At 33.0% G+C, this 26,837-nt stretch overlaps 1 long non-coding RNA gene across 2 annotated transcripts; it reads left to right on the forward strand.

Moving 5' to 3' along the window:
• Positions 1–20: 20 nt before the first annotated feature.
• Positions 21–26,735, forward strand: LOC125657543 (uncharacterized). 2 transcript variants are annotated; one of them, XR_007363382.2, is made up of 3 exons: positions 21–162; positions 1,388–1,431; positions 25,096–26,735. It is a non-coding gene; the product is annotated as an uncharacterized LOC125657543 (long non-coding RNA). The 2 variants fall into 2 exon arrangements; XR_007363383.2 differs by lacking the exon at positions 21–162 and adding an exon at positions 249–1,171.
• Positions 26,736–26,837: the final 102 nt, after the last annotated feature.

Here is a 26,837-nt window from a genome sequence, read left to right on the forward strand (position 1 = left end):
GTTTGTCACGACCAAGTGTTTTGCTCTATTCGATAACGGGGGTCTTTCTGTATCTCAAATTATGCTCAGACGCCGTCCAATCACAATCCGGTATGCCAATGACGGAGAGATTTCCTGCTGTAAAATTCAAGCAGGAAAAGGGCGAATATTTCATCCCTCCTCGTGAGCTTCAGTATTTTACAAAGGCTTATATTAACATTTATGACTGTATAAACCTAATATAATCTCTTTCTTAAGTTCTAATCCCCAAGAAATTATAAAAACAGTTTGGGAGATACTTTCTCTTGTATTATAGTGAGCTTGACAAGAGTAGATATTTTTATTTATTTGGTTTGTTGAAATGTATTTCCAAAGATTTTTTTTTTTCATATTTGCAAAATGCCAACTATTTTTGTAATTATTTGAAAACGTTTTTCATAAATTCCGCAAATGAAACAACGTGTGAAGCCTCGTTTATTTATTAATCTTTACTTCTTGCGCTTACTAAACGATTCAATTTTCGTATCAACAATGTGCCTTAATGTTATTCTACAGAGTAGGATGTTTACTCCGTGTACTGTTTTGTATGAAATTGAAATCATTTGGAAAAGAGTGAAACGACATTTTTCTCGATAAAATCCGATATCGCACGTAGATTAGTGCCTCAAATCACCGTCGAGCGAGTCGTTTACCGCCCGCAAGGAGGGGGTGGTTAGTCTCAAAATCGGCGAGCGCTCACTGCCCGACATGGTCTGCATGTGAGATCGCCACACTGTCGTGTTTTAGTTTATAGAGCATAACAACAAAATCCAGTCTGTCTGTCGTCGAAATTTTACATTCAGCTAGCATGCTTTATGGCAAAGGAGGATTCAGTTTCCACGAATAATGCCTTTCGTTCACCTTTTCTATCATAGAATCTAACAGCAAAAACCCACATGCCCCGGTTGTTTTTTTTTATTCCTCGCGTAAATGAAAAGTGTTTTTTTTTGTCTGGCCCCCGATCTATCTTTATTATATCTCATATGCATGTTTCAGTATATCTTTGCGGGTTTTATTAAGCGTTTAGTTACACAGTTGTATGGTTTTAAATCATCCTTAAAATTTAACTGTTTTCACTCAATCTGCGTCCCGGGGAACAGTTGTTACCAGTCACAGACGCAGGGTCCTATCCTCACGTGGAATTCGTTACCAGGTTTTGATGTTACATTGTTTTGAATTATCTTAATTTTTCGAAAGAGTTTTGTACAACACGGATAAATTGCTAACAACCATCAAGTGAAGAATTTGGTACTTCGAATAATTGTTCTATGAAAGTTTTTTTCCTCCTTTGCTAAACGTTGCTTTTTATAAGTCCTTATCATTTACATGGTTTTGCATAATATAAAAGTGATATAATTCTTTCTTGCAGACCAGACGGGTTTTATTTGAATGGGTATTAAGAACCCGATTCACGTAAGTACTAACTTCTACATATCCGTAACAAACCTTATTCTGACTTCTATATCATGTTCAGTTTCTACTTTTACAGACTTTATGTATATATAGTAGATGAAAATAAAAAAGAGGAAATCGACAATACGAAATATGCTCTTTATTTAGAAATGTTAAAAATATTTCTACATTTTCCTTTTTAAGTTTTGGATTATATGTAGCATGTAATAGGATTAGACAGCAGGCAGACCCTGTATAACCTTTCTGAGGTACAAAGTTTATTTTACATGTACATATAATATGTTTGTAATGTTCAGAAATTGTTAAAACATTTTACGTTTTAAAAAATATCATGGACCTTTTGTAAATTCTTTTTCTTCTGATTTTGAACGAAATAACAAATAAGTATTCAACAAATTGAGTATTATTAACAATATCTTCAATCACGCAAACAAAATTTTCAAAAATTCCTGAACATCAATCGTTATATTATAGATACGTGTACACAAGATTACTCCAACTGGGAAAAAATATTTGCTAGAGACATCAAATATTTATTCTAAATCTGTAAACGAAAATGATACAGATTAAAGATTGTAAAATAAACAATAAACCAATTTAAATCTTATCTAAACTATTGAAATCAAGTGACACTTACTGGAGTCTATCAAGGGTGTGTGACCTATACCTAAAACACTTTATTACAATTTATCTAACGGCGAACATTTTTAAAAATTCAAATTTTTGGCAAGTTTAGATAAACGATGAGCAATCATATTTCATAATTTTGAAATATGAATGGAAAGTTTTTTTTAAAAACCAGTTAAAGGTACTGATCCTAGTGGTAAAATCTATTATAAATACAGGCTCCTGTTCTCCGATTTGTTTAATGTATAAAATATGTGGCCCTTTCCACGCATAAAGTCTAGCTGTAAAAGATAAAAGAAAAAACCTCCGTTTTACAACCAAGCAAATGCTAGGTTTTCACTAGTCTACGGATATTTTATCTTTGTATATTTTTGATATTCTATCTTATTTGGAAACCTGTAAGATATGACTTAAGAAATTATACGTTTCTAAATTTTCATCACACGAATTGTCAGAATTTTTGTGAAATTAGCCATTGGTATCCTGGATGGAGTTGGTAAATAGAAACATTGAATTTCTCTTCAAGAAGGTGGCATTTAAGCCCAAGCACATGTACTTGACTGGAACTCAATAGTACTTGAACAGAATAAACAATCCAAGATAAACTCGTTAAAAATCATATTCATATTCTCCTCTTCTATAGATCGAAGTGAACAAAAAAAAAAAAAAAAGCAGAGACATATTCTAGAAGTACTAGGTATAGTGTTTTCAACATTAACTATAGTCTAACGATGATGATAGCAGGTGCCCCTTTCCTTGTACATGTAAGAATATTTTGGCTTAGCCGTGTTACTATTTCTTTGTTCCCACAGCTTGTTACACTTGACTTTAGCGATTGTTACAATCACCACCTCTCTACCATAACTCACTAGCCATATAATTGGTAATTGTCTAACCACCACAACTTATAACCAGTTTTGCAGTCGGTCAGATATAAGGAATATTCTACGATATCGTAATGTGTAGTATTTGTAAAAATCTAAGGACATTGGAAAATGGTTTTTCTTCATGCTTCTAATTTGATAAGGTAATATCGTAATGCTTTGTATTCTTAAAAATCTATGGATATTGGAAAATGCATTTTCGTCATGCTTCTAATTTCATAAGGTAAATAATTCTTTCTAAACTTCCGGATATGCAAGCTAGGTCCCTATAACTGCATGTCCACGAATGTTTTCTCTACAATCAATATGGACAAGTCATACTCTTATTTTAATTTATATTCAAAATAATCAATTAAATTGATAGTTATTGTTAACGACAACGATTATCATTATTATCATGGTAAGACAACAAAAACATAATTTATTCTTCTTTACCCTTTGCTACCAAAAAATAAACGATTCTTGTATTGTGTGTGATAAAATATTCTATGTCAACAGGTATATGAAAATAAAAACAAATTCATAAAACTTATAGCAGTTTGTCAATATTTGGCTGTGCGTTGTAGTGTGTAAAAATATGAGTTCATTCAAATAAAATAAAAAAAATTAATGACGTTACACAAAAAAACCAGAGTAACACCCACTCAATCTTTTGAGTAAATTCAGGAAGGGGGTATACGACGATGTAATTTTTGAAATCTTTTTATTTTTACTCATTTTTGCAGTGTAGAAGTTTTAATTTCAAATAAATGTGTTTTAGTTAATCGGATACGTGACCAGTCAAGTCATGTGGAAATGCATTAATACAAATACTAATTGTAACGACTTTCAGGAAAGCATTTCACCTGTTCAGTGTAGTACTTTGAAGTATAAACCTATTGACAGCCACTCGATAGTATATGGTACGTTATGGTATGTTCCTTTTCCAAAATCAAATAACTGCAATTATCATTATTATTTCAAAAAAAAAAAAGTTCTTAACCTCTTAAATATACATGCACAACCTTTTGGTATTACCCACACATCAGACTTGTCAAAGCTCACATCTTGAAATAAATTCTCTGATGTATAATCATCTGGTACGCTCTCTTTAATTCAAAATACTCTAATTTAATTTAATTTAATTTAAACATTTTATTGAGAAACTCAACAGGATTGGGCAACAGGCAGAGCCTATGTAGGCCCTCTCCCATATACAAAGGTCAAGTTCAAAGGTATGATTGATAAAAAGGATTTTTTGAAGATTTAACAATATTGTTATGAGGTTTACATGAAAATACTCTGGCTGGATCGTGATATTATGCATTAGGATTTTATTTCTCTTCAGAATTCTGTCATGTTTAGTAAAATTGTCTTTCAGTATAGTAGAACATTAAACAAAGAAAACTCAGATACTCCAATGTCGTATTAGCAAGCTAGAAAGTATTTTCGTATTTTTGTGCATTACTTTACAAATGTATTCATTTCTACATATACTTTGCGTGGATTGAAATAAGTAAATAAACTTGAACAAGTGAATGTGTGAACACAGACACAGAAATATCCCATACCTTATTACATGTTCATGATAGGAATGTGGAAATTTAACTATAATGCAAATTTATATATGATTACACATATTCTTAACCACGTGATATCGATAAATGAGGTGACTGAATTCTGAGTTAATTAAAAGGCATTAATCAGCGCACTGAATGGGCTGGTGCGGTCACTCTCGGCTTCCTTTAGGAGATATTAATAATCCTTGTAACGTATTGATAAACATCATTGATTTCAGTGATATCTAAGTATTTATAAACAATCATAAGTAGTTCATAAAACCACACTCCTGTATGGAGCGCCACATCATCGTTCTATACAAAGTGTTTTACACAACTTCTTTCAATACTTCGGTTGAATAAGATGAAAGTCGGCGTGAGGAAGACACTTGAGCCTATATCTTGTCCCTGTCGAGATGCACTTCAGATTGATATAAATAAACGACAACTACTTTTTCTAATTTGTTTTGCGAATCGAAGATTTGCATGGAGGAAGTAATTTATATTCCAAGTGTGAAAGATAATTTTGCTATTGATTGAATCTGAGTTTGATAATAAATGGGAAGAAGTGCAATGTTTGAATAGGCGTGTACAAAGTAATTGTCATAGGCGCTTATATATATTTTAAATTCAATTTAGTGTTGAGTCCAAAAACATCGTAAATACCCCATGATTTTAGCTCGTTACTGGTACTTTCAATCACTATTTAGTTGACTTTTTACAATTGTTTTCGATATCTGACTGAAATCGAATATTGATCTATGTAATTGGATTTATGTAATATTTGTGTTCTGTAAAAACAAACTTCATTAAAGTTTGAAGATGTGCAACAGAAGAATTACTTGTTTAGAAATACTATTTAAATCATCCAATAACAGAGTAATGCAGAAATGAACCACACATAATAAGATGTTGCTAATTGTAAAGTCAATGGGGAACTTGCGAATAGATAACAGTAAATACTATATACAAGTAAATATTCCATATTCAGCCTCAACTAATCATATAACAATTTAATGGTGTGATTTTGTTTACCGGATCTAAGAACGGGGACAAACAGAGAGGGCACGACCGCAGTTTATATCTAGCTTTGATCAGAGACCCTAACCATTACTCGCTCTGTACTAATTTTCCTGTTTAGGAGAGAACGGATCAGAGGTTTAGCAGTGCGCAGTTTCCGGTTTGGAGATTTTGTTGACACGTACATTTCCTCTATTATCGATAGCGTTTTCCGTACATTGGTAGTAAGATCTGTGTTTGCTCTGATAAATTAGGTCATTATATATATATATATATATATATATATATATATATATATATATATATACACACTGTAATTTTCTTAATTTCCCCTGTAGTTTGAACATTCAAAAAAGTAAAAAACAAGTCAGCAAACCTTCCTGTTTCAAAGGGAATATTCCATTCTATATACATGCACCGAGTTCCCCGATCTTCTCTCTCTCTCTCTCTCTCTCTCTCTCTCTCTCTGAAACACACACACGCGCGCGCCGTTATTGAATAACAATTTCTTTCTCGTACTAGGATGATTTTTCAGTTGACCATCATTACATACTCCATAGCGACATCCATATTTTGTAGAGTTGTGAGTACATGTGAACCTGTGTAGTAAATACCACTCCCGTAAAACCATTGTTGTTTGTATGCTTTATTGGAATTTTTTTTTTTTTTACTCATATAGAGAAGTCACGCGTTAGGTATATTACGCAACTTGTGTTACGTTTACTAGCAGTTAAGCACTAGATTCAGATGAGTCAAAACGCCCAATATAACCTCTCTACAGCGAATACCTATAAACCTCAGTACAGTGAATACCTACATCTACATAACCTCACTACAGTGAATACCTACATCTACATAACCTCCCTACAGCGAATACCTACATCTATATAACCTCAGTACAGTGTATACCTACATGTACATAACCTCACTACAGTGAATACCTACATCTACATAACCTCTCTACAGCGAATACCTATATCTACATGGGAATTTTTTTTTACAAAGGTTATTAATTATAGGTTGACACTGTGGGCAGAAGTAGAAAATAAATTGTGTGAGCAACAGGAAGGATTTAGAAAACGTTACTCAAACATTGATAATTGCTTCATTTTGCAAACAAATATGTTTAAATATCTAAGTAAAAAGAAAAGGAGACTCTATTGTTTTTTCATTGACTTTTCAAAAGCTTTTGGTTGTGTTCAGCATAACATATTATTGTATACTTTATTGGTAAAGGGTACCAGCTCAAAAATTGTAATCTATGTATTCACAGTTAAGTCCCTGTGTCATAAACAAAAATGAACTCTCAGGTTTTTTCCCCAAATGATCTACGGGTACAAGACAAGGGTGTATGCTTAGTCCACTATTGTTTATCATGTTTATTCATGTTAGAAGATATGAATTGCAAGGGTGTATATTTTGATGAAAACATGCCAAACACAATGCAGTCATTGTTTGCAGATGACATAGCAATTTTTTTCTGATACAGTTGTAAACTTAAAATCACAAATTAGAGTACTAGAACAGTTTTGTAGGAAATATGGAATGAGTATCAATTTAGAAAAATGAAAAAAAAAATCATGGTATTTCGAAATAGTGGCATTGTAAAAAAATTCAGAAAATGGTTTCATGATGGTAAAGAAGTGGAAATTGTATCTTCTTATAAATATCTTGGTGTATCATGGAAAAGGCAAAATCGTCATGTTCCTCTGCAGAAAAAGCTCTATATACTATTTTTAGATTTATAAAGTGGTATAATATGTCATGTAAGCAGACATTATTCCTTTTTGATAATATGATTCAACCCATTTTGTTATATGGTTCAGAACTATGGGGTTTTGAAACTACGAAATGTATTGAAAATGTACATCTGAAGTTCTGTAAGAAAATATTAAATATTAAAGAAAGTACATATATACATGTATGTACACCTGAACCTGCAGTGATCAATCTCATAACTCCTATAACAATACAAAATAAAGAGTCGGGCAAACACGGACCCCTGGACACACCAGAGGTGGGATCAGGTGCCTAGGAGGAGTAAGCATCCCCTGTCGACCGGTCACATCCGCCCTGAGCCCTATATCCTGATCAGGTAAACGATAATAGCAAATAAAAGATATGTATATGTAAGAGTGGTATTCTATGTTGAATACAAAGTCATATCCGTGAAAAGGAGGTATATTTACTGTGTCTTATTAATCGAGAAATGAACCCGAATCCCTCGCTCTGCTTCGCAACAGGGAGACCCGATTCACGATCCTGGTGTCGCGGCCAATCCAAGACGTTTAACATGAATACTGATTGTTCCTTTACCAAACGCTCAGAATTAGAGGTAAAAGTCTCGGGTCTTTTGGCTATGACCTTAAAAACGGAGGTCTGGTGTCACGGTAGGCGTTGGCACGTTAAAAAACTCACTGAGCTACGGCCCTGAGGACCGTGCATTAGTCAAAATTTGTGGCACTTCAATTAAACTGGTGACGTCTCTGTATGAGTGAAAAATTCATAATAATACACAAATAACCTTATTCACCTTCAATTATGTGCTTTTGACTTGCAAATAGCGTGGTGAATTATTGATATTTTGATAATTGTTAAATTTCACATGTAAATGAGAGAGAGAGAGAGAGAGAGAGAGAGAGAGAGAGAGAGAGAGAGAGAGAGAATTATATATACTTTAAAAGCATTACAGAGAGAACAGAGATTTTGTTTATTTTCTAAGTAAGTTAACAGATAACTAGAATTTTATCAAGGACAGGAAATGACGTCAGACACAAATACTTCGTAATAATCGTATCACTAATTTATTGTATTTTATCTACTATACGACATTTGTTCTCTTCTTAGAGGGGCATCGGCTGCCAAAGTCATATTGGCCGATTGTTACTAAAATGATTAAAACTGCTTTAAAGTACATGAAATCCCTACTGAGATATCAAAATTCATTTTACTATTTTTGTTGTAATTCTGACATTGGATTCTCTTTTGCTTAAATAGAATTAATGATGACCGAAACATTAAATTGTATGGAAGTGAATAATTCTTTGCGGAGAAATTTTACATGATTTTCATAAATTTGATTGGAGGTCGTATTTTTTGCTTTCAGATTTATTTTTCTTCGTTTTTAATGCATTCCAGATTTTAATCAGGGTTCAGAATTAAAAAACAAAACAAAACCAAAAGTTTTGACATCCTAGTTCAGCCCCTTTAAGATAGAGAGTTAACACGATGTGAAACCCTGTGATAATTATTATAAAAAGTGAAAAATCTAAAGAGTACTTTCTATCGCAATATATATTCACAGGCACTCGTTTGTTTCAGTTTGCTATAAGTACAACTCTACTTCGGTTTAATTGACTGTAGACCTGGTCAATCCGATTTATTTTTATAATTTCCATATTTTTCATCGCATAGGTATCTTTTATCTTGGTATTTTTCATAATTGACATACATACACTGTAAATAATATGTATCAGTAGTTTATTTAACAATATTTGTGTCTACAGTAAATAGATTAATAATAAAGTACATTCCCTAGAAAAATAAAATAGGTGAACTCGCAAAAAGTACGGGATTATAGTGTCATTAGAAACTGTATGTATCGGAGTATAAGTACTTAAACAATCTGTCGAAAAAATATTATTGCGGTAATAATGAACATGCATGCACCGTCACACGATCACCTAAAAGCATTTAACACAGTTGCACTGCCGGGGAATATAATTATACCCTCCATTTTGGAGAATATAATTATACTGCGTTAATGCGAAGGTAACAACCAAAGAAATACATTCTATTATTTAAAGAATCACAATATATATTTAGCTCAATGTGAGCCCAAATTGGCTCTTGAGCCGACCTTGTTTGTTTACTGCGCGGGTTAAAACAAGCATTAAATGTCCATTTGGGAGGTCTCGAGTTCGACCTCTGACCCCGCGTCAAACCCGCGACACTAACGTATATATTAAGAATTAAATGTTCCTTCCACAGGTACCCGGATTCTGGGAGTCATGGTCTTTCGGATATGACCTTGAAAACCAAAGGGCACGTATCACAGCAAGTGATAAAAAGCACTCACCGCTAAGGCTTTGAGCGACTTGTTTAGAGCAAATTTGGGGCATTTTATTAAAAAATTGTGAGGTAATACAAACAAATGAACAAACTGATTGGACAGCTAACAAACTAGCAAAGCTTCCATTTGTAGATATGTCTGTTTAAAACTTTAACAAGTTTTCGTGCTAAGTGAAAAGAACAAAAATCCCAACCATAGCATGACAATCCAGTATAGCAAGGGATTTATTGAAAGTATATGATCATTTATTTATTTGAAAAGTATTTCTAAAAATGTGTAAAGTATCTTAGATAATCCTGAAAAATTGCTATCATGTATTCATTTGTACATACTGGTACGATAATAAAATAAGTTAAATTTACGAACTTTCAAAAATCAAAATGGCGTAAACTCATCAGCCTCCTTAATACAAACGTGAGATGAATATTTTTCAAAATCTGAAATTACTGTACCACATTCTGTATCTATTTACTAATTTCTACACAAATTTAAAAAAATTTAGATTTTGAAAAGAGTTAGGGTTAAGTTCATCCGTCTCATTTTCAGAATTGTCTGGGGTTTAGCCGTGGTCGTTTCACTTATCGATGTTACATTGTTAAATATCCGAACAATATATCGCCTCAATAGATTAAAAATCCGTTTGAGAAAATCAGCGTAGAAAGGAAACAACGTTTCCTTAGTTTATTCCCCCAATCTTTACTTCCTCCTTAAGTAAGATGCATATCGTGATAAATTGAAACAATATCTGAATTGTCACACATGGTATTATGTCAATTAATCATGTACATAGTGGCCCTGTGTATAGTCTATATATTCATGTTTCATTTCAAACTTCCTAACTGAATCTCAGTCAGTATGCAAATAGCAAAGCAGCTTCTGACGTGTCCCTAATTCAAAGTTCTAGACGTAGTTAAAACGTGACTGAAAAAGGTCAATATGTGCTACACTCGTCTATGGAGGATCAGAAATTTCTGCAGGGGGGGGATGACGGATGGTTGTGCACTGTTTTGTTAATCTCAGTGGGTCCAGGGCAAAGCCCCCTGAAACTACTGAGTTCTGAAGAAATAAAACGTATATATTTTAGTGTCTTTGGATATATTTAGATGAAAAATAGATTATATTTTTAAGGGGGGGGGGGTGTTGCAATTGGCACTGGATCCGCCCTTGGTCATTACAATGATCTGATTTGCAAATACAGCCTGTCATTATAGACCGACTGCTGTTCGACGTGCTTCATAGAAATTGTTAGACTGTTCTTTACATACTGATTTTGACTACGTATTACTTCATTTACCTGATCAAATTATAGGGCTCACGGTGGGCGTGACCGTTCGACAGGCGATACTTACTTCTCCTACGTACCTGATACCACCTGTGGTATGTCTAGGGGTCCGTGTTTACCCAACTCTCTGTTTTGTATTCCTTAAAGGGGTTATTAGATTGCCCACCTTTCATGCATTAAACACAAAATGATTTTTTTTTTTTTATCAGAACCAACCTCTTGATATGGATACTTATAGAGAGACAAATATGCATATCATAATAGTCTAAATATTTTCCTTTTAAAACTGATATGAATATTAGCATCCGGGGCTTCCATCAATGCGCATGCGCACTGCATGTCATACATGATATTCATTATATTTTGCCAGCATTGTGTATGCACCAAAAGAGAAAATCTTCCTACACTGGACACAGATTACCCATGTTTGACATCAATGTACCAGTCCCGTGGGAATCCGGGTTAGAATAGGTCCTCAGTACCCCTTGCTTGTCGTAAGAGGGGACTAAATGGGGCAGTCTTTTGGATGAAACCGCAAAAACTGAAGCCCGTGTCACAGCAGATATGGCAAGATAACGACCCTCCCTTCTCAATGGCCATAAGTGCCGATCAAAGGCCTAAATTTTGCAGCCGTTTACCGGCAATGGTGACGTCTTCATATGAGTGAAAAAATCTCGAGAGGGACGTTAAACCATATTCAATCAATCCACCACTTAGTGCAGCACACTGTCTTCATACATCTACATGTACTTATTTTCTTTTTTAAAATAAGGATATAAATGTTTGCTATTTAATTCCCTTCTACTCTAGATGGTTTCCAAATTGGTACTGATGGACCTCATCTGTACGTAATTGGTACTGACAGACTTCATCTTTAGGTAATTAGTACTGATAGACCTCATCTTTACGTAATTGGTACTGCTAGACCTCATCTTTACATAATTAGTACTGCTAGACCTCATCTTTACCTAATTAGTACTGATAGACCTCATCTGTACGTACCGTAATTTTCTGTCGTGAGTATGACGTGTAGATCGACTATTTCAGGGTGGTGTCGATTTCATGATTGTAAGATTGGGTTTGATGTCTGTTTTAAACAGTTCAAATTGCAGCATAATTCATCGTATGATTGTATTTTCATGTATTAAACATACCTTACAATTTTACATTGCTGCTCTATGTATACCTTTCTGAATGAAATTTGTGGCACACTGTAGTTGCTGATTGTGTGAATGTGAAGGGAGGGTCCGCACCTCCCACGTGTCGGGTATATCTAGATCCGCACCTCCCACGTGTCGTGTATATCTAGAAACCCTCTAATTGGTCGACTTTGTCATTGCCCAGATGATATACTCCAAGTTTGTATACGATTCATGTAATTTCTTACCATTCATACCTGTGTACTAGTATATTTCTTTTCCATAGTACTGAAAAACTCATTAAAGATATCTTTGCTTAATTTACATTTGATCAAGTGTAACGTGTATTAAAAAATCCATACGATTAAAATTGTGAACTTTAAAGCCAATCAGCTATTAAAAAGTTGACTTACTACAAAATGTACGAATAACACTTGTATACTCATTGTCATGTGTTGTCGTAGTTCGTATCACTACCAAACGCGTTCGGAAGCGTTATCTGGGTAATTGACTCTTGTACCAGACATTGATGCGCCTGGTACTCTCATTGTCACCGTGGTTTAGATTACAACAATACTTACAATACTTATGTTGGAGGACCTGCGAATTGCAGTCAATATCACGTGATTAACGATGCATTCCATAATCGTAAAAAAAAACTCGTACGAATTTATGCCATGGGTTTGTAACCCCCAATCTCCCTAATGTAGATTCAAGACTTTTGACGTTTATGTGAGTTAAGGTTACGAATAGTTGTTTCCATGCCAGTGAGATAATCAAGATGCACTATTTACAATATTTACAGTCACTCCGTTTTTTCCTTACTATTCTTATCAGTGTTTTCATATACATATACTTTAATTTTTGCGCACGGATTAAAAAAAAGATAGCAATTAGGATGTCACACTCAAAACGTGGTATTATAATAAGAATATTGCACACCAAATCGTTATTGCTGCAAAATAACTATCGAAGAAGGTTATGCACGGAATGGATTGACTAAATGAGAATGAGAATGAGAATGAGAAAACATTGACTAAAATTGTCAATAAATTCCATCGCAACTAGTCTTGCGCTAGATTGATGAAATATCCACAGTCCGTTTTACAATACATTGTGACATAACACACGTTCTTTTACACACTGATCTTGATTACGCATTACTCCGTTTACGTGATCAGGAATAGGGCTCACGGCAGTATGACCGATCGGCAGGGGATGCTTACTCCTCCTAGGCACATGATTCCACCGTTGGTATGTCCAGGGGTCCGTGTTTGCCCTACTCTTGAATTTGTATTCGTAATAGGAGTTATGAGATTGATCACTGTTCGTTATCTTCACCTTTATAGGAGTTATGAGATTGATCACTGATCGTTATCTCCACCTTTATAGGAGTTATGAGATTGATCACTGATCGTTATCTCCACTTTTATAGGAGTTATGAGATTGATCACTGTTCATTATCTTCACCTTTATAGGAGTTATGAGATTGATCACTAATCGTTATCTTCACCTTTATAGGAGTTATGAGATTGATCACTAATCGTTATCTTCACCTTTATAGGAGTTATGAGATTAATCACTGATCGTTATCTTCACCTTTATAGGAGTTATGAAATTGATCACTGATCGTTATCTTCACCTTTATAGGAGTTATGAGATTGATCACTGATCGTTATCTTCACCTTTATAGGAGTTATGAGATTGATCACTGATCGTTATCTTCACCTTTTCATTTTACCGTCGAGCATCTATCTCCGTTGGTGGACACAGTGTTCCCGAGGATTCTTGTCGCTCGATATATGCTCTTCCATTAACATATTGATTGATGGAAGTTTTACGCCGTTTTGGCAACATTTCAGCCATTTTACGGTGGTTATTTAATTGAATTATGTTTGGATGTGAGTGTTTAAATTTCCCTGACGGCCCCCAGTGAGCCTACTCTTTTTTGAACATCAGGGAAACGATCTTTTGCGTGCCAAGGGGGTTGTGATCCTTGACACGGGACACCCTTTAACGTCCCATCCGACGGACATAAAAGTTAAAAATACATAAACAGGTTAAAATAAAAACAATTCGTGTATACAAACAGTTGTATTCATTAATATAAACAATAACGAGATAATACTGGCTGACCTGTCGTTCAATATAAAAAAGGTGTCATTCTCTGTGGTGTCTATAAAGGGTACAGACTCAGCAGAATGGTTTGTGTCCCTCGGATTATCCTTCGAAATATCAAAGTCTTATGGTATGTAAATATTGCCATGTTTCATGAAGGGACATTTTTGATGATTCCTATACGGACCTTACGTGCTCCATCTCTGTTCTGTCAAATATTGTATAACGTGTGATGTATTGATCACTAGGAATTCATTTATTAGTAATCTCAGCAAATGTAGCTTCTGTACCAAAATGTTTGAAAATTTGACCTGCAAATCTTCTAACGTTGTCTACGAGTCAGAATTCTAGAAAAGACTTGTCATCATACTAATAACCCTTGGACCTCTAAGTACTCCCTTTTCGTAGACAAATAAAAGATCACTGAATCAAGACTCTAGGTACTGCATTTCCATATGGGTGCAAATACAACATATACAATGTAGGGAATCCGACTAGTCCATTAAGAAATAACATGAATGTAATAGGATTTTAATATAACATGAAGAACAATAATCAATCTCATAACTCCAATAAAGATTACAAAATTAAGAGTAGGGCAAATGTGGTATGACTTTTTCCAAATGCTCAAAGACGTAAACGCAGTCATGGACATCGTTCATACAAAAGACCAAATATAAATGATGTCATGTTTGACTCACTTTTATCTTACGTCAACAGACCATTCGATTCACATCATACCAGCACAAAACTTTACTCTGTTCTATTGAGATAATTTTAAAGAAGCCAAATCTAGTCCATATTTGAAGTTTTTATCACCAGGATACAGACTGAATTCTATGATTATGAACGTTGCCCATCACAGGCCTCTTTAAACCACTGCAGATTACGGATGATAACCCTTCAGTTCCTTAAACTTAATCACTAACAAAGGAATAGATGCCGTTACCATAAGCAACATTCTTCTTCATATAAAAAAAATTCAGTTCTCGCCCGCACCCTGTATATCCTACAAATATACTTCTACCATTACATCCAAACTTTTTAATTACCAACATTGCATTACATACAGGCCATCTTATGCATGTATATAGCCCGCCGACGTGTTCTTGTTCTTCGTCTACCTTCAACTATAGTCCAGCTGGACATATCATTACTGGTGATGTTGATATAGTTGATAATGAGGACCTGAAATCACTTATTATAAAAGGTCCTAAATACAGAGAGCCTCGGTCTTTTAATTGGCGACAGAACTTGTTCTCTATTATGAATTCTGTCCACGATTATGCCAGACCATGGCCTAAATATGGAAAAGAAGAACTTGCTACCTTGTCAGAATGGATTAAATGCACATGTATATGAAAAATATCACAATCACGTATCCAACATAAAAAAAAGTGTGTACAATATATGCTCCTGTGTTTAGTAAAACAAATGTGATCAAAGAATTAGATAGGTTACATGAGGAATATGTTTTGATTCCAGTTGACAAAGCTTGTAATGACATTGTCTTTGTTTGTAAGGCTCATCATTACAACTGTATTTTAAACGAACTTTTGGTAATACTTATACTCCATTTTCCTTTTCAAAAGATGAAATCCTTCAAAATTATGTTTCAGTTTTAAACGCATTTAATATCATAGTCAATGGGACGAAGAATATGAGTTAAAATACCTATACTGGATTTCTAAACTTCACAAAATCTTTACAGAGATACATTGTTAGATCCACTACATGTTCTATCAAGCCCATGTCTTTGCTCCTCACGAAAATGAAGGAGAAACTTCAAACATATATAGTGTGCTACAATATATACCAAAAGTGGTGCAAGTCAAATGTGAATTATAAAAAATTCTAAAGATCTCTTAGTAAATTTGAAATCACAAAACTTTTTTTATAACATAAACAACCAACGTATGATTTTTCAACACTTCACACGACCATTCCTCACGATAAAGTAAAAACTAAACTCTTTGACATCATAGACAATTGCTTCTTCAATAACATGGGAAAAGGAAATATTTCCTATCTAGTGATCAATCATTCAAAATACTTTGTTTAACACCACCCTGATTTTAAGCACAAGTACTCCGAATTTGATTTCAAAAGATGCTGAAGTTCCTCTTTGACAATATCTTCCTAGTCATTGGTTATCAGGTCTCGAAACAGTTTATTTGAATACTCATGGGCACGAATTGTGCTCCTTGTGACTTGTTTATATATTTTTACGAGGCAGAATTTATTCAGAAGCTTCTACATGAAAAGAAAAATATCTTATTGTGGTTTTCAACTCGACATTTAGATACATCGACGACGTTCAATACTCATTTTCATTCATATGTCAATTCGATTTATCCCAGTGAACTTGAAATAAAAGACACAATAGAGTCCCCCACATCTGCTTCATACTTAGATATTTTATTGAACATAGAAGTTAGTGACAAACTAACAACTCAGCATTATAATAACTGGGATGACCTCAGCTTCTCATCATCAACTTCCCATATTCAAGTACCAATATTCCATTATCAACAGCATTTGGTGTTTTTTTGTTTTTTTGTTTTTTTTTTGAATTTTCATCATTTATTAAAAAGTATACATACTATTTGGGATAAAATATCCTCGGATACTCCCTCTTAATTCTCACCAATGGTGCCAGGGGCCCATTGGATTGAATGTATTTTATTATAATATTATTTCATATAAGGCATATATATAATTTATATGAAAATACATAATATCAAATATTTTTTGAAATCATAAAAATATCATATACAACGTTGATGTAGATATATCAACAGTAGAATAACATAGAAATTACCTAAGTTGACCGTATAGTTATAATGATAAATATTTAAGGATAGTTTATACTGGTCTCTTCACAGCAGTCAAGTTACATTAATTTACAAAGTTGTTCAAAAAATTTATGCTCTTTTGCATTTATATACTTCAATACTGATGTATAGAAACATAATGATTTTTTAACATGATTATACATATTAAAAGTCGTTTCACTTAAAGAATCTAATCTACATAACATTTTATGTTTGTATATTCTGTAGGCTATATAAGTAATAAGTAAATTTAAGGATTTGGTTTTATCATTTTGTTCTAGAAAAAACCCAACAACAATGTGTTTCCATAGAACTTTGAAGGATAGATAACTGCTAACAGTGTTCCATATATTTAAAACATTATAACACTCGTAAATCAGATGTTTTGTAGTCTCAACTTGCTTACAATGTGTACATTCATTCTTTACATCTTTTTTCCATTTGCTAATATATGCATTATTACATAATATGTTATTCAATAACTTATAACTGAATTCCGCTGTTTGTCTTTCAAATCTTTAATTTTACATTTATAAATGTTTATCCAATTAGAATCACCGAATATTCTGAATTCTTCAGACAGTAATGCCTGAAAATTGGGTTTGCAAAACTTTTTTTCAACTAAATTTTTATAAAAAAGATTTCTTGATGTTTTAAGTATATTGGTAAATCCAAGAAGGAAGTTAAAATTAGTTACATTTTGTTTATTTACACAGCTTGAATTTGAAAAATCGTTTAGTCCTCGAATTTTTTTGTGATTGTCATAATAATTTTGTATTCACATAGCCAGTTAGATTTGTCATTAATGTTTGAATAATGTTCTAGCGGTTTAAAAATTCCATCATCAAATAAATCACTAACATTTAAGATACCAGATCTCACCCAATTATCGAAGAAAATGGGTTTTCCTTTATATTTCAGATTTGTGTTATTCAATAATGGTTGTTGTAAAATATCATCAGGTAATCTTTTTTTTTGTTGGTGTTTATGTTTCTCAGCTGATTTGATATGGAACAGCTTTTTCTGCATATGATCTGCTTTTGAATCAAGTTAAGCTACTGCCATATATAAGTTGATGTTACAGGGATTGAAACAATCTCCTTTAAAATCAGCATTTCGCAAAGTCTATATATTCGTTATCAGAATCTAATTTACCTATACAACCTGTCATTGGGTCAATTGATGTCTGACGTGTTTCATACCAATTGTTAGGCCGTTCTTTACACACTGATTTTGTCTGCGGATTACTCCCTGTACCTGATCAACACACAGGACTCACAGCGGATAGGACCAGTCGACAGGGCATGCTTACTCCTCCTCATTTTCTGATCCCACATTTAATATGTACAGGGATCCGTGTTTGCCCTACTCTTGTATTTTATAGAAGTTATAAGATTGATAACTGTTCGTTATCTTCACCTTTTCATGTAGTTTATAGTAGGGTGACCTTTTCATGTAGTTTATAGTAGGGTGAATTTTTCATGTAGTTTATAGTAGGGTGACCTTTTCATGTAGTTTATAGTAGGGTGACGTTTCATGCAGTTTATAGTAGAGTGACCTTTTCATGTGGTTTATAGTAGGGTGACCTTTTTCATGTAGTTTATAGTAGGGTGACGTTTCATGCAGTTTATAGTAGGGTGACCTTTTCATGTAGTTTATAGTAGGGTTATCTTTTCATGTAGTTTATAGTAGGGTGACCTTTTCATGTAGTTTATAGTAGGGTGATCTTTTCATGTAGTTTATAACAGGGTGACCTTTTCATGTAGTTTATAGTAGGGTGACGTTTCATACAGTTTATAGTAGGGTGACCTTTTCATGTAGTTTATAGTAGGGTGATCTTTTCATGCAGTTTATAACAGGGTGACCTTTTCATGTAGTTTATAGTAGGGTGACCTTTTCATGTAGTTTATAGTAGGGTGATCTTTTCATGTAGTTTATAGTAGGGTGACGTTTCATACAGTTTATAGTAGGGTGACCTTTTCATGCAGTTTATAGTAGAGTGACCTTTTTATGTAGTTTATAGTAGGATGACCTTTTCATGTAGTTTATAGTAGAGTGATCTTTTCATGTAGTTTATAGTAGAGTGACCTTTTCATGTAGTTTATAGTAGAGTGATCTTTTCATGTAGTTTATAGTAGGGTGACCTTTTCATGTAGTTTATAGTAGGGTGACGTTTCATACAGTTTATAGTAGGGTGATCTTTTCATGTAGTTTATAGTAGGGTGACCTTTTCATGTAGTTTATAGTAGGGTGACGTTTCATGCAGTTTATAGTAGGGTGATCTTTTCATGTAGTTTATAGTAGGGTGATCTTTTCATGTAGTTTATAGTAGGGTGACTTTTTCATGTAGTTTATAGTAGGGTGATCTTTTCATGTAGTTTATAGTAGGGTGACCTTTTCATGTAGTTTATAGTAGAGTGATCTTTTCATGTAGTTTATAGTAGGGTGACCTTTTCATGTAGTTTATAGTAGGGTGACGTTTCATACAGTTTATAGTAGGGTGATCTTTTCATGTAGTTTATAGTAGGGTGACCTTTTCATGTAGTTTATAGTAGAGTGACCTTTTCATGTAGTTTATAGTAGAGTGATCTTTTCATGTAGTTTATAGTAGGGTGACCTTTTCATGTAGTTTATAGTAGGGTGACGTTTCATACAGTTTATAGTAGGGTGATCTTTTCATGTAGTTTATAGTAGGGTGACCTTTTCATGTAGTTTATAGTAGGGTGACGTTTCATGCAGTTTATAGTAGGGTGATCTTTTCATGTAGTTTATAGTAGGGTGATCTTTTCATGTAGTTTATAGTAGGGTGACCTTTTCATGTAGCTTATAGTAGGGTGACGTTTCATACAGTTTATAGTAGGGTGATCTTTTTCATGTAGTTTATAGTAGGGTGATCTTTTCATGTAGCTTATAGTAGGGTGATCTTTTTCATGTAGCTTATAGTAGGGTGATCTTTTCATGTAGTTTATAGTAGGGTGACCTTTTTCATGTAGTTTATAGTAGGGTGACCTTTTCATGTAGCTTATAGTAGGGTGATCTTTTCATGCAGTTTATAGTAGGGTGACCTTTTCATGTAGCTTATAGTAGGGTGATCTTTTCATGCAGTTTATAGTAGGGTGACTTTTTCATGCAGTTTATAGTAGAGTGACCTTTTCATGCAGTTTATAGTAGGGTGATCTTTTCATGTAGTTTATAGTAGGGTGACCTTTTCATGTAGTTTATAGTAGAGTGACCTTTTCATGTAGTTTATAGTAGGGTGACCTTTTCATGCAGTTTATAGTAGGGTGATTTTTTCATGTAGTTTATAGTAGAGTGATTTTTTCATGTAGTTTATAGTAGAGTGACCTTTTCATGTAGTTTATAGTAGAGTGACCTTTTCATGCAGTTTATAGTAGGGTGATCTTTTCATGTAGTTTATAGTAGGATTAGACAGAGGCGTGTACCTACGCGTTGCTTCATTTACTCACTCACCTGATTTTAATTACGAAATACATAATGATACCATTTTGTTTTCTGTCCTTTTCTCCTTGGATTCAGTGAATTTACATCTTTCGGTTTTTATATAGATGCTAGCCATGTTTCTTTAATTTTGCATGGCAAATAGATATGAGGAATAATTCATATCAATATTACGATCTACATTCTGTTCAGCAGAAATTGTTAAGTTATATACATTATGTAAATCGGTAATTTATTTGTCATTTATTTCGGATTTTTAAAAAAAAAGGATGATTGACATCGTAATTAGTCTATTCCTTATCAGCGAATTGAACAGTTACAAATATAAAAAGGAATTATAGAATTAAATTGGATGAGTTAGAAACAGCAGTGAGAATAATTGACATGAAACAAAGAGAGCGATTTTCTATCTGAATATAAGACTGTAGATTTATTTGAAAGCTTATCGATTGAGGAAATGAAATATCCCACTTCTAGTAGAATTTGTGTAAATGTTTTAACCTTGAATTATAAACATTGAGGTGCATATCAAGTCAGATTAAAGTGCACTATATCGTTCATATGGTGAAATTCAATTCAATTGAGATAATATCATTTTAAAGTAATAGTATGTCTAGAAATAGAATGTTAATTGTCTATCGTTAAAAGCCACTTTTAGTTTTCATTTTGCAATGGGTAGCTCAGTATTTCCACTAGGACAATCATTGACAATATCAACAAATATACTTTTACATATCTCCAATTTAGGAAATTGTCGCTTGGGATCAGCATGGAAAGTTTTAAGTGGACTGGTCATCAGAAAATTTTAAGCAATTTCCAGTGATTTTCTAAAAAGTGTTAGGAAGTATGATAGTGCAACTATCCTGAAGGAGATGAAATTAAATCATGTGAAAATGTGTCACTGCCATCTTACTCATCTCAAGCCGGAACACAATCCTTCAAGTTTTTTTTTCCCTTTCTGTGCAAACGACGGAGCAGTTAAAGCTCTCTATACTATGAATAACTTTTGTTTTCAATCCTGGAACGATCCAAACAATGTTTGCATCATGCGTCTTTTTTCAGTTTTTACATTATAAGATAATGTTTTATAAATCTTGGTAGAGAGGTTGACTTGACGTTGGACGTTATAATGATTGGTTTAATATTTGCACTCCCACCTGCAGTAAATCAAACTTGTAAGATTTAATCTAATTTTTCTTCCAGAGCCGAAACCTTACTTTTTTTCTGACATTTAATCACAAAGAAATTTTCTTTGCCAGTTCTTTGACTTAATAAATGTCTTGATTAATTTGTACATGATTAATAACCATTGACAGCCTTCAAAATTCCATTTTACTTCAGTGTTATATGATTTTTGACTACATTTTCAAGATAATTGTAAACGATCGAGTTTGATTTGTTTCCGCCGCCCATTCAATTAGACTGTTTCCGGGATCGTTCAGACCTGTAGTTGATATGATGTACACTTTCATTTCTGTGATTCTTTTACGTGTTAGTTTAAAAAGATTTTTAGGAAACTAAAACATATATTTTCCTAACTTAAAAGAAATAAATATGAATCATATTGTTATATATTTTCACCATTTTAACTATAGACAGTACCCAGGCGTTTACTTAGTCAGAAAAACCTGTCCTGGCCGGGACATCGACATTACATTTACTTACATAACTCGATGTTCGTGACGTCACATACTAATCATGTGCGCTTCTATAGAGGTGAGTACAGTCTGAAAAATATATGATAAAAAGGTCTCATATTTCTCGACATTCAGTCTAATTTCGTGAATGCATACTAAATAAGAGTCTCAAATGATGGGCAACTGGATGAAAGTATATTAGACATATATAGCTTTTAAGTGAATATATCATTCGTTTTCCAAGTGGATCATACATCCTGAAAAAGATATATTTTGAACTGATAAAGAAATATAGAATTTTAGCATGTTTAGCAATAATAAACTTAAACATATATCAAGTGCTTCCTTCTTGTGCGAGTTCAAAGGTGCGTTTTTGACATTTACCTTTCATGAACATTTGCAATACTTGATCTCAAGGGGACACACATTACGAGCACTGCAGAATGAGGTTAAGATGCTTATCTATAAATAGACATGATTAACTGCAGAGTGTATCCCTCAACATATTGGAGGAGTGTGTCCTATCACTGTATTAGGTGTAGCGAGATATAAGGTTTCTATATCATCATCTATATGAGATATATGCAAAGAGGAACTTTTATCACCTTTAGTTTTGCAATCTCGACAATATTGAAAGGACTTTTTTCCCGATGATATACATGAATGTATTTTGCAATCGTACATATTTTGAGAAATTGTCTGATGACGTTGATTAACAATGGTTATGCATTTTTTAAAATATTAATATCGTGTGTTGTGTATTTCAGACATGTGGATTTAACTGATGTATATTTTACTATCATCGTTATTGATGTTTAATTTTACTATCATACATGTAGTTACTGATGTCTATTTTACTATCATGGTTACTGGTGAAACCAAATACTGTACGACGTACTTGTGTGCAGTTTTTTTTTATTCATTTCACAATTAACCGCCTCCTTTTCTGGTTTTCCGTATCGTATCGTATAAGTACGTTGAATCATTGCGTGTACTTATGAATACGACATAACAAACGACAGCTTATTGATGAAATAAGACTCACGTCGTCTTCACGACAAGATACAATTACTTACTACCGTCTGTACCTAGGAATTATTGATAACGAGCTTGTACTTTGAGCCTTAAGCAGGGGGAGGGGGGATCACTTAGCAGAAACTGATATATTTTATCTGTGTAGTATAGACATTAAATTTCTCACTTTTGTAGAACAAGTCACCGAATTTTTAAACTAAGAAAGCTACGATCTGAACATCATTTCATTATTGGGAATCTGAAGTCATTAAACCATATAGGAGTCACATTTTTTGAAATCTGGAATAAATCGCTATTTTGATTTTGCGAATTTCGAATTTATTTAAGAACATGAGACACATTTTATCTGAATTTATCTGAATTTATCTTAATGCTACACGTAGCTCAGACGTTCCATTAGCATTTTAAGAATTGGAGGAATGATAAAATCTATTACTACTATTCTAGAGACAGGGTAATTGCTTAATTTTTTGTTAGATACTGAAGGTGAACATTTTATTTTCGTATGTCCAGTTTACAAGGAAGTATGCATAAACAAAATTGATTAAGGAATGTCATGAGTAAAATACTTACAATGTTTAAATTAAGGCAATTTTTTAAGTACATGCTAACAATGAGAAAGGAATTTGTAATCTTGACAAACACTTTTCTAAGGCATCTAAATTCAGAAAAATGTTTCGCACATTATAATTATCCATCGATCTCCAGGGAATGCATTGCTCCTGCTGCCCGGTCCTTCAATTCAATTGAGTAATAGATTGTTTAAAAATAAAAATTGTCAATCTCCATCTTTAAAATATTTGATGTACTGTCATTTTTGTTCAGAATAAGATCACCTGTCTTATTTGTTTTCTTTTAAATGACAATATATTGTTTATATGTTAATATTTAAGAAATAAAGAATATGTATTGTTTTAAGAAATGCTATGTTCAGAACGTCACGAGTAATACATTAATTTTATTATATTAAAAATGATATGTCCAGAAAATAAGATGCATTTAGTAGAATCCCTTAACAATTATTGTTCATTACTTCTAGTTTTTATCATAGGGTGCTAAATTAATTATCTTATCTCCCCCCCCCCCCAAAAAAAAATACATGCAGTTATGATTGGAAAAAACCCCACAAAAACACCAAATGTACAGTCATTTAAGAAGGACATGAAATTGCTGAAACGAAAAATGTTGATTTGAAAATAACAGAATATTATTTAAACTTAATTGGATTGTATCAATATTTTAAGGATTTGTTCACAAATTATACTCGTGCTGTGCTACAAAGCAGCTACATGTATATAAAAATACCTGCTATAGAATAACATTTCATACACATTCTTGCATATCTCCATAACTCAAATTTCATAGCAAAAAAACCCCTCTTTTGTTTTTCAGTCATTCTAAGAATATAGAAAACTTGAATGTACTAATCTTGAATTTGAATGCACTGATGAGTACATTTTAGTAGGTAAATTGTAGATATCTTTATCATAAATATTTATACACTGAAATGATTTCTAGATGTTGTGAAGTGTTACTAAAAACAAAACCATGCCTTCATAAAATTCACCTAAAAAGTTTATACAAAGAATTGCAAAAGTTGATCTTTTATGTACATCTAAGTAGGATACAGCTCTTTACGTGTGACCCCCCCCCCCCCCCCCTCTTCTCTCTTAATCTTATAGATTACCTGACCTAATTCATAGGTACTGACTATCACATTGTAATACGTGTACTAATGTACTGGATAGAAGAACAGAATGACTTACTCCAAAGTTAAATGTCCTTTCAGTTCCTCGCTCTCTATACAAATCTCATGTTCTAAGCACACTGTTTATTATTTATTTATTAGCACATATTCATTTCTTATTACCTGTATAGTAAATTAGAGTTGGAAAAGTCTTGCTTATACGTTCTGAAATTAATAAACAAAATTTCTGTATTTCAGGCGTGTACCATTTTCTTTGATGACTGAATATATTTTTATAATGTGTATTTTACTCTCTTTTTTTTCTATTGCAGATTTTGTTGATATGATGCACTTCTACTGAAGAAAAGCGATTCCAGTGCTTCGACTTGTCAAGTTTAGAATCTCGAATCCTGCAGCCTGTCCTGATAACGCTTCGTTTGATGTTCATTTCACGCAGTAGAAATCGACATTGTTGGATTAAAAATCTAATAACATAACTAAATTAATTTAAACTCTAATTACCAAACGTTATCATTGCGATTCAATGTTTAATAAACAAAACATTACAAAATGTTTGAATTTAGAACTCTTTACTACGGGAGGTAGCAATGTGAATTAAAAGATGAAACGGCTCAATCTAGTCATTATCTTGTTTTATATAAAAGTCTATGCTAATTTTCCAGATAAAATCAAAATAAAGGAATCTCATTTAAGAAAACGCGTTATAAATGCGGTGATATGCGATCTAACAAAACCAGTTAAGATATTATTTTGTTCTATGACGAGGTTTTTGCCATCCCCCGGAGAAGTGCTCGTCTATCTCAGCGATCGTGTGAAGACCCTTTTGTGGTTTATCAGGATTCCTGCCCTGTTCCAAGATAGCATTAAGTGTAATTAAGTATACACATGCCGTTTATAAACAGCGTCCAACCGCCTTTCTTAATAAAATCATTTCTTATTAAACACAAACTGTGATAAACAATATTCTACAGTATCTATGTTTACCGTGGGTTTATTCCGACTGCAAACGAAATGCAAAGGCTACCATTTGCGATTTTGATTTTATAGGATGAACAAGAAACAATATTTTCTAGTCAGTCTCAAAGGGGGATCACACTTTACCTGACACCTATGTACATGTTTCAGCAGGTATTGTTTATTCAGGTGATCCCCCTTAATGGTTTGTTATACATTTTACTTAACAATTTACCTTATGTCATTCAATAAATGACATATTCGACAAAACTGCATTACAGTGTTTGGTTATTTGTTACTGCTTGGACGGTTTCTTCTCATAGGAGGCATATATATTATTTTGTAGCGAATAGTTCCCGGTATGATGAATATTTATCATGCATAAAATAATTATTATTGGAATTTTTAGATATGGATTACCTTATAATTATATATTACCTTTCACACATTGTAGGCGTTTTCATGGACACAATAGGTGATGATGGCAGTGTGCTTGTGCCTTATCAATTTGATTTTATTGTCAAACTGCAAATTTATTAAAGAGAATTATTTTATATTACAGAACATTAGCTAAAATTACAATTCAATCATTACTAAAACAAAGTATCGGGCATAAAATAGAAAAATATTAACCAGAAGCGTGAGAAATTAACTGTATCTTTTTAAAAATTGGGCCTAGATTGTTTGTTTTATACAATATGTTTTATATAAATTGTGTTTTGTTTTATACAATATGTGTTTGTTTTATACAATATGTGTTTGTTTTATATAATATGTGTTTGTTTTATATAATATGTGTTTGTTTTATACAATATGTGTTTGTTTTATACAATATGTGTTTGTTTTATATAATATGTGTTTGTTTTATTTAATATGTGTTTGTTTTATACAATATGTGTTTGTTTTATACAGTATGTGTTCGGATTGGTCTCCCGGTATTTTTAAACGATGCTTGAATTTCTTCATTTCAAATAAATGACAATTATGAAAACACAAACTGGTGTTATGTTGTTCAGCAAAAAACTAGCTTGATTGAAGGCAACTCCTCTATCTTGGGCATAAAGAAATTTTACTTAAATTTTTTTTTTTTTAAATCCCA

Source organism: Ostrea edulis, chromosome 9, assembly GCF_947568905.1.
Source record: "Ostrea edulis chromosome 9, xbOstEdul1.1, whole genome shotgun sequence".
Taxonomy (NCBI): Eukaryota; Metazoa; Mollusca; class Bivalvia; order Ostreida; family Ostreidae; genus Ostrea; species Ostrea edulis.